Source organism: Lathamus discolor, chromosome 2 (assembly GCF_037157495.1).
Source record: "Lathamus discolor isolate bLatDis1 chromosome 2, bLatDis1.hap1, whole genome shotgun sequence".
Taxonomy (NCBI): Eukaryota; Metazoa; Chordata; class Aves; order Psittaciformes; family Psittacidae; genus Lathamus; species Lathamus discolor.
This window is the reverse complement of record NC_088885.1, coordinates 68045102-68053587: the sequence shown is the minus strand read 5'-3', so window position 1 is coordinate 68053587 and position 8486 is coordinate 68045102. Positions and strand designations below refer to the sequence as shown.

Genomic DNA, 8486 nt, shown 5'->3' with positions numbered 1-8486 from the left:
TATGACTTTTAAAACCTGTGTCATGGGGCCTCAGTGGTGGCAGAAAGCTCAGTATTTGAATAACTACAGCAAGCAGTGTGTTAATAACCAGGCTCAAATTTCAGTCACCAATGAGCAACATTCAAGTGGCAGGGACCAGGAAGGGAGATAATTGCTAAGATGTGTTTTATATATTTGAAGATTAGAAAAAAGCAATAATATAGAAGTACCAATTTAAAACACAGACCTTTAGGCAAGAATCACCTACACATTGTATTTTTATTTTTTTTTTTAAGGAAAAACATTATTGCTACAGGCTAAGGTACAAATGGGTGAAACTAGTAGTAGGTCATTTGTTAACCAGATAAAGAAAAGCTACAGTAGGGTCTACTGGTGTGTTTGCACCAGTGGTGTTGTGGCGATGGTGGTGCTTGCAGCAATGAATTTTTAACTGTCCCCATGTAAGCAGGTGATTTTGGCTGCATGTGAAATTGTTTAAATCCTACTGAAACCATGGAAAATTAATTTCTGAATTTTCTCTTATGCCACTGAAAAAAATATTCTCTTCCAAATGTTCTGTTCCGTTCCCATATTATCCTGTGTTTTATTACCTGAAAGTCTTCTGGCTGATTATTTTTGTTTTTCCTTATTTTTTTTTTTTTAATGTTGGAATTTTTGTCTATATTCTACTACTATTCCCAGCACCTGATATTTCTCTTGCTGCTCAGGCTGCATCAGGGTCTTCATCCCTCTGGTGACCGCAGTCTATAGACGAAACCTTACATTCAGCAAGGCCTTGTCTCCTCTTCAAACTTGCAGGTTCATACAGACATTGGGTATAACCTTGGCCTGTACGTTTTGTGATCATACAATGAAGATGACAAACAAGATGTTGAGGGCCAAGAATTGCTTTAAAGGCCTAAAAGATAAACATAATGTTAACAGAGTGTGTAAATTTACTGTCTTCTAGTATTGACATGCTGGATGGGAGCAGAAAACCTTTCTTCTTAAATGCTGCATGAGAGCTGAAACTATCATAATGGTAGGAAAGCAAATTGGGAAGCCTTGGAAAAGCAGCTGAGAAGAACATGAGTATGCTGGAACAGTGAGTGCATTGGTCAGGAGCTCTCGGAAAGTTAGGCTCGGGGGATGATGACATGATGATAGCAATATAATAAGTGAAAGGAAATTGTATGAAAGAAAGGAAGAGGGTTATCTGGATTATCTAGAAAGTGGCTGAACGGAGTTTGGCCTAAAATTAAAAATGGAAAAAGAATGAGGCTAGACATAGGTGAAAAAAATCATAACCTTGAGCATGTCTGGAATAGACTGTCGAACTTAGCAGAAGCAAAGACATAGGTGGGTGAGACTAGATAGGATAAGACAATAGCAACAATAAAGTAAGGAAATAATCTTTGTGGTGTGGGCAACTGGAGTGGATAACTCCACTAATGTTTTTCCAGGCCTGGCTTTCTATGCATAGCTTAAGAAAGTAAGTAAATCTCATACGCTTGTCAGTGGTGGCTGGCTATGATGGCACACTGTGATAAGTTTCCTGTGCTTCTACTCAGTTTTACAGAGATGCGGTAGTGAGGGAGGATTGCAAGCCCAAGACTTGCCAGAGGTCAGGCTGCACGAAGTACCATGAAATGGGAAAGAGATGAGCCACCAGCCACTAATGTGGCTCTCAAATCTTCCAGGCTTTGAGTTTCAGACTGCAACTGGAATAGCTGTTGTTGATGCTTAAGTTGCCTTGAACTGGCCACGGCTGTTATTCACAGGTTCATCATCTTTGCGCCAACTTCACTATTTGTATGTCTGCTGCCTTAAAACAAATGTTCTGGCCCCATTCTATCTCTAGTGTGGTGATGTGGACTGTGTACCACAGCAGATGATATTAATGGGGTGGCTGCAGGCTCAGTAGTATCGGTTTCACACACTAAAAAATCCCATCTGTACATTTTTTTGTTTAGTTTTATACTCCCTGCAGTGGAATGAGAAAGAATAATGTGAAAAAATGAAGGTTATGAGAAGCATGAATTTGCCGTGCTGCTTTTTTGGTTTGCTCATGATGTCAGGATTTGGGAATTTTCCTTTATTCCTGAAATATGTATCAATGCAACCTCAATCTGCTTCAGAAGAAGGACACCAAAGGAAAACATCTATTAGGAGACCTTTTGGCCCTTTCTGTTTGCTCTGCGTGGGATGTTTTTTTGTTTAGTTTTGTAGTGGTGGGCCTATACTAGGCTAAAATGAACCTTTAAAGGAAATAACCCTAAATGTGCCTTCAGGTCCATTCTGTCAGCTCATACAGGAACAGAATAGAGATCTTGAAATCCTCTTTCTTACAAAAAGAAGGGGTCTGCATTTCTAACCTAGCAAGTTGTTTTTCCCATACTTGGCAATCAGTAAGCTCTTCAGAGAGTTGCAATTATGTGCCAGAGGCATACCGAAAGGGAAGGAGCAAGATTTTGAAGTACTGCCAAACACTGTGCACTGTTACACACCAAGGCGCTCCCTGCACACCCGTTTGGTGTTGGTGTGCAAATATTCAGGTGGCAATCATCTTAGACTTACATGGCTCTTCGCATGGGAAATACTGATCCTGACCCCCAGTAAAGGCAGTGAGAGTTTTGCTGCTGATTGCTGCTCAGAATAGGCACTGTAGATTTGCAGGAATTTCTCATGAGAGCAAAGAAAACTGAGGGCTGTCTGCAAACCCTGAGGAGGGAAGAGATTGAAAAGGTGCCAAATACTTCACAGCATCAGTGAATGGTTGGAGAGACCTCTGGAGATCATCTAGTCCAACTCCCCCTGCTAAAGCAGATTCAGCTATAACAGGTTGCATAGGACTGTGTCCAGGAAGGTTTTGAATATCTCCAGAGAAGGAAACCTCACAATCTCTCCAGGCAGCCTTTTCTCTCACCCTCAAAGTAAGAGAGTTCTGTCTCATATTCAGATGGAACTTCCTGTGTTTCAGTTTGTGCCCATTGGCCCTTATCCTGTCACTGGGCAGCACTTAAAGGAGTCTGGCCCTAACCTCTTGACACCAACCCTTAAGATATTTGTATGCATTGATAAGGTCCCCTCAGTCATCTCTTCTCCGGGCTAAACAGGCCCAGCTCTGTCAGACTTCCATCAAAAGATAGCAGAATGGACCATCTCATTGTCTTTTTGGCCCTCCACTGGACCCTTTCCAGTAGTTCCTTGTCTTTCTTGCACTTCAGTACAGCTCTTCAGAGCCCAGAACTGGATACAGTACTCCCAGATGTGACCTCACCAGGGCAGAGCAGAGGGAGACGATAACCTCCCTCGACCTGCTGGCCACAGTATTGCTAATAGAACCCAGGGTACCACTGGCTTTCTTGGCTATGAGGGCACATTGCTGGCTCAAACGTGTTTCCCAAATTTTATGAAAAACTGTAATTCCACAAAAATTTCAGAACTGAAACCTGTTGTTCAGGAAAATTTTAAACCTCCTTTAGAGGAGTGTGATCTAAGCTCTAGGACATACAGAGGAGCCAGCCATCCTGGGGCCTCTGGTGTCTCAGCTGCGGCCAACCCAGCAATGACCTGCCCTGGAGCAGGGATCTGTGCAGGCTTCAGCCTCCCAGTGCTATGTCAGGCAGCCCAGCAGGAAACACCTTCAGGACCCAGTCTTGCTTGTGCTTTATCAGGAGATTGTCAAACAGACCTGTTTCCCAAAGACACTTTCACTCTGAATTGCCTTTTTCCAGCCTGTTTCACTGGAAAATTCCTAACATGCCCTAGCTGCTATCCAAGGACACTGGAAGAAACTGAAAGGTGGCAAGTTCAAAGATGAGGAAAAGAACTGTTTTCCTCTGCGTGACATAATTCAACTAAGAAATTCATTCTTGCAGGCTGTCGCTGAGGTCAGGAATTTATCAAGATTCAGAAATGGCTGGGAATGTGTGCTGAGGATGAGCATATTTGTAATTCTTAATAGAATAGTGCTACAAAAGTAGGTTTGCAACGGCTGTTTAGGATGAGACCTTTACTGAGCTTTCATGTTATGATGGCATGAAGTGTAATTGTATAGCATATAGGTTTATATTACAGAGGCAATTTCTAGTGGTTCTCTACATGCATGTCCAACAAGTTTTGGTGCTGATCATTGTAAGAGCAACTGTACTGGCTTAGTGGGATCTCATCATGATTTGATGGGGGAGGCTTAAATATTAAGCCTCCATATATTCCATTGAATATAAAGCCTCATCTCTGATGCTCTGAAGATGTTAAATTTGAGGGTCTATTCTCTTGATGTTCTGAGTCACCCTAGCTCCCACTGGAATTGTATAAGAAATTAGGATTATTCTCTTCATAGGGGTTTGGGCCCATGTTGCTGAGACAAAGGAGATGGGGAATGGACAACAAAAGTTTCTGGTGTGTTGAATTTGTGCAGGGCAACTGTGGGTCTGATAGGTCCCAGAAAGGGAGGGGACTCTGTAGGAGGAGTTGGATGTTTTGCAGATGACACTTCAAATTCCTGGACTGCAAAGACCTGGGCCAGGTTTACACTGACAGATGTTGCTGTCTGTGTAATCTTGTTAGGTGGGTAATGTCAATGCTTCTGGCATGGAAAAAAAGCACCTTTGGGCATGATTCACCTCATCTAATTTTAGCTTCTTAAGACTCAGTCTAGTCACCCAGAGTCCCTATATCCACAGCAGAGAGAGCGAAGCTTGTCTATAAAGTGATTCATCCCTCTGGTCTCTGGTATCTGTCATAAAATGGGTTGAATCATTCTCAGAAGTGCTTATCCGTTTCCACTGGTTGCAGCGAAAGACCAGGCACACCAGGTCATGCCAGATGCCTAACACTGAGATGGCTTATGTGAAGTGAGATAAATCTCCCTTTCCTGACTACTATGCTCATACCAGCAACAACAAAAAGCACAAACCTATTTATCAACATGAAGTGAATTGTACACGTACTAGTGAAGAGGAAGTTGCCTTCAGAGGTACCCAGCTGAGGTCAGCTAGGTCCTAGAGCTATATTCCTCTCCTTTTCAGCTCTCAGACTTTACCTCTACCTTGTCTATTTCCCTCTTTAGAGAAGCAAGTAGTGTCAGATACGTAAGAACATAGAAGTATATTAACCCTGGTGTGCCCCAAATCTTGCTTGCTTTATCTCCCACTGTATCTGTTATCCTAATGAAAGATATTGAGTCTGTATAAACTATCCTCACACCATCGAGGTAGCTACAAAGCCACTATTACCTTGCCTTCAGCTCATCTTTGGTGAAGAACATGAACTGAACCTGTAATGAGATAAACTTGTGCTTTTAACACAGACACCTCTCTACTGGTTCCCTAAGCCACCACAACTGCTCGCATCTTTTAAAATTAGAACATGCTTAAGCATCTCATGGTGAATCTTATCGTTATCTGAAAATGACAGCTTTTGCAAGCCTTTTCGCTTAGTATGTTGAGAGGCTACGCATCTGTGAAAGCGGTACTTTGTATGCAAATCCTTTTCAAGAACTCTGGAAGTTTCTCTGGTGAGAAAATCATAGGAAGCAGAAATGAATGATAACAAAATACATGGGACAGTATTACTCATACAATGACTCTGTCGCTTAACGCAAGACAAAAAAAAATCCCCACAAAACCTCAGAGGAGAAGCACGCAGGGAATTTCTGTGTTTCGCAAATCCCTCTTTTTTGGTGCATATGTAACAGTGTTCACCATCCCTCCCAGGCGCTTCTTACACTTAGGTAAGTGCTCATTGTCCTTCTATGGACATATATGGTAGGTTGTGCAAACAGAAGCTGCAAGGAGACATCCGTCTCCCACCAGCAAGGAATGTGGGTGTGGATCTAGCCAGGCTCCAGCCCGACCCCTCTGGGGCACTACCCTTGTGCAGCCTGAGAACAATAACCACCGGAACATGCTCAGAGACATTACAGAGGAAAAAAAGCAAAGAAAAGGGGGGGGGGGGGAAATTAAGTCTCTGCTTGGACTTTAACATGCAGATGTGCCACTCAGTGCTATTTCCAGAGATAAGTAACACATGCAGTGTTTGCTCTCTGCTCACCTACTCTGGATGCTCACTGCAGTGGGCAGTGAATATTGCAGCACAGAGAGCGTGGTGGCTGAGGTGCTTCCTGAGGGTGATGCATCCTTGCATGAGCTGTGAGAACCCCCTCTGGCCTGTCACTCAGTGAGGCATCCCTGAGCTGTGGAAAAGCGGAGGGCTGGAAATGTTGCTGTTTAGGGAGCACATGGTGGAGAGACTGAGAAATTGGCAGGGTCTGAAGCATGATAGCACCTGAAAATAGCTAGTTATGTATTTACTGCTACCTGTCTCTGTTTTGCTAGCCCACTCACTTAGGCTTCATGCATATCAAAGTGTGAAAACAGGGAAGACAAAGAGGAGGTGTCACCTTTCATGTCAGTGACCAACTGGAGTGCATGGATGAAAGAGGAGCCAACCGAGAGCTTATGGGTCAGGATTATTGGGATGGCAGGGACATGTGGCATTACAGCGTGAGTCTGCTACAGGCCACCCAAACAGGAGCACTGAGCAGGTGAGGGGTGCTGTAGGCAGATGTGAGCAGCCTCATGTTCACAAGCCATGGTCCTTATGGGGGACTTCAACCACCCAGGTATCTGTTGGAGGAACAACACAGCAAAGCATAAGCAATCCGTGAGATTCCTGGAATGCACCGATAACTTCTTTCTCCAAGTGTCAAGGCTAGGTGGGATGAGGCTTTGAGTAACCTCATCTAACACAGTATGTCCCGTTGGCAGGGAGGTTGGAACTAGATGATCTTAAAGTCCCTTCCAGCCCAAACCATTCTGTGAGTAAGTGTTGTGGCTTGTTTTCTTGTTACGTGTGGCGTGCGTGCATATTTCCTATGCTGTGTTTTAGAACAAACAGCTCCTGCGATATCTTCTTGCGTAATGCCTTCTCTTCACTGGCAATTTTTAAATCCAGACTGGATGTTTCCTTTAAACACAGGCTTTCCTCATTAACAACAACAACAAAAAGTCAATGTCATGCAGCTCTTGCAGAGGGAGCACTGCATTAATCCACCCTTTGGTATCTGCAGTGCATGAACTTGCGCATGTTCCACCTGGCACAGCTGACGGGCACAGACAGTCTGCTCTGAAAGCCAGGAATGCCAGCTGCAGCTATGGTAAGAGAAACACCACTCATTTTTGATCTGTGGGACCTTATCAGAGGCAATAACAAGGAAGAAAACATAGCTAACCAGAAAGGCAGGGATCAGGCAATGATGCTAATCAATATTTTGAGAAGGGATTGCCTGGCTTGTCATTTCTTGGTAATGCCGCAACCTTGGAAAAATCAGGGCAGTCATTTAGCTGTTGTTATCCGGGAGATAACATTTGCCTGTGGGCACCCATGTCTGAAAATAATTTACTTTTGACAAATATCTCCCAGCCACTACAGGCAGACATTGCTTTTCTTTTTTGCTCCAGTTTCCCCAGAAGCAAAAGCAGTGGAAGTAAGCAAACTGTGATTTCCTTTAGCTCTGGGTCTGTACTTCAGACCTCAGCAAATGCAGTGTAAATAAAGCCATTTTCAAGTGTATATCATCCTAACTACTAATTCTTCATGTGACCCAAAGCAAGATGCATCACGGGCTTCTTGTTAGCGAACACTTTATTTAATAAATACAACAAAATGCAGAGGCTTGTAGATAACAAGTCTGGAAGATTATGTTTAAAGAAAGAAAATAATTGGAAAAATAGTTTGGAATACAGATAAAGTTGATTACTTGTTATTAAGCTTACTTATAGTTGTACTGCTGTAAATACAGGGCAGGGAGGATTAGTTTATGGACCTGGGGGTTCGGCACATCCTCCTGCATGCTGAACCTCTGCCTGGCCAGTTAGTTTTAGAGGGAAAGAAGTATTAGCTATGCCCAAGATTGGTGTGTTTCATTTGTCATATCTAGTTAGTGTTAATGCAGAAATGAACAGAAAACATCACGCTTTATGCATTGGGTCAAGTTACACTTTGGAAATGGTATGTAGGAGGTATTTCTCGGTGTAACTTAGGTGCCAGTGACTGCTTTTCGTACCATGGGCTTCCAGAGTCTCTGTGGCTGAAGCATATCTCAGCTGTGTTGGGTTTGGTTTTGGGTTTTTTCTTTTTGCTTCCGCTGGAGGCTGGATTGTGTTCCATGGCCATCTCTGCGGGGAAAAAACATCCAAAATTTTACCCTTTTAGGAGAACAGTGGTAGGTTTCTGACAGCTCCAGCTAGGAATTAGGGTTTTTTATTTATAGTTCCAGCTCAGCTGTGGTGATGGAGGGAGCAGTGGTTAGTGGGATCACCCAGCTTTCCCTGCTTTGGCATCAGCATGGCAGTACTGCCAGGGGCAGTTTGGCTCAGTCTCTCACTTCAGGGACTGCACCCTGCCTTCCTTCATTTCCCAGGCTCTTTGGAATTTGGTGTTTTGACATAGTCTGCTGGCTATACTCAATGTCTTTGCTATTACCCAGGGCTCCCTCAAAC

At 43.5% G+C, this 8486-nt stretch overlaps 1 long non-coding RNA gene across 1 annotated transcript in view; it reads right to left on the bottom strand.

Moving 5' to 3' along the window:
- Positions 1–7682: 7682 nt before the first annotated feature.
- Positions 7683–8486, bottom strand: part of LOC136008304 (uncharacterized) — an 81658-nt gene continuing 80854 nt past the window's right edge. The window contains exon 3 of the long non-coding RNA XR_010610046.1: positions 7683–8162. This is a non-coding gene — a long non-coding RNA (uncharacterized LOC136008304). The remainder of the gene's footprint in view (positions 8163–8486) is intronic.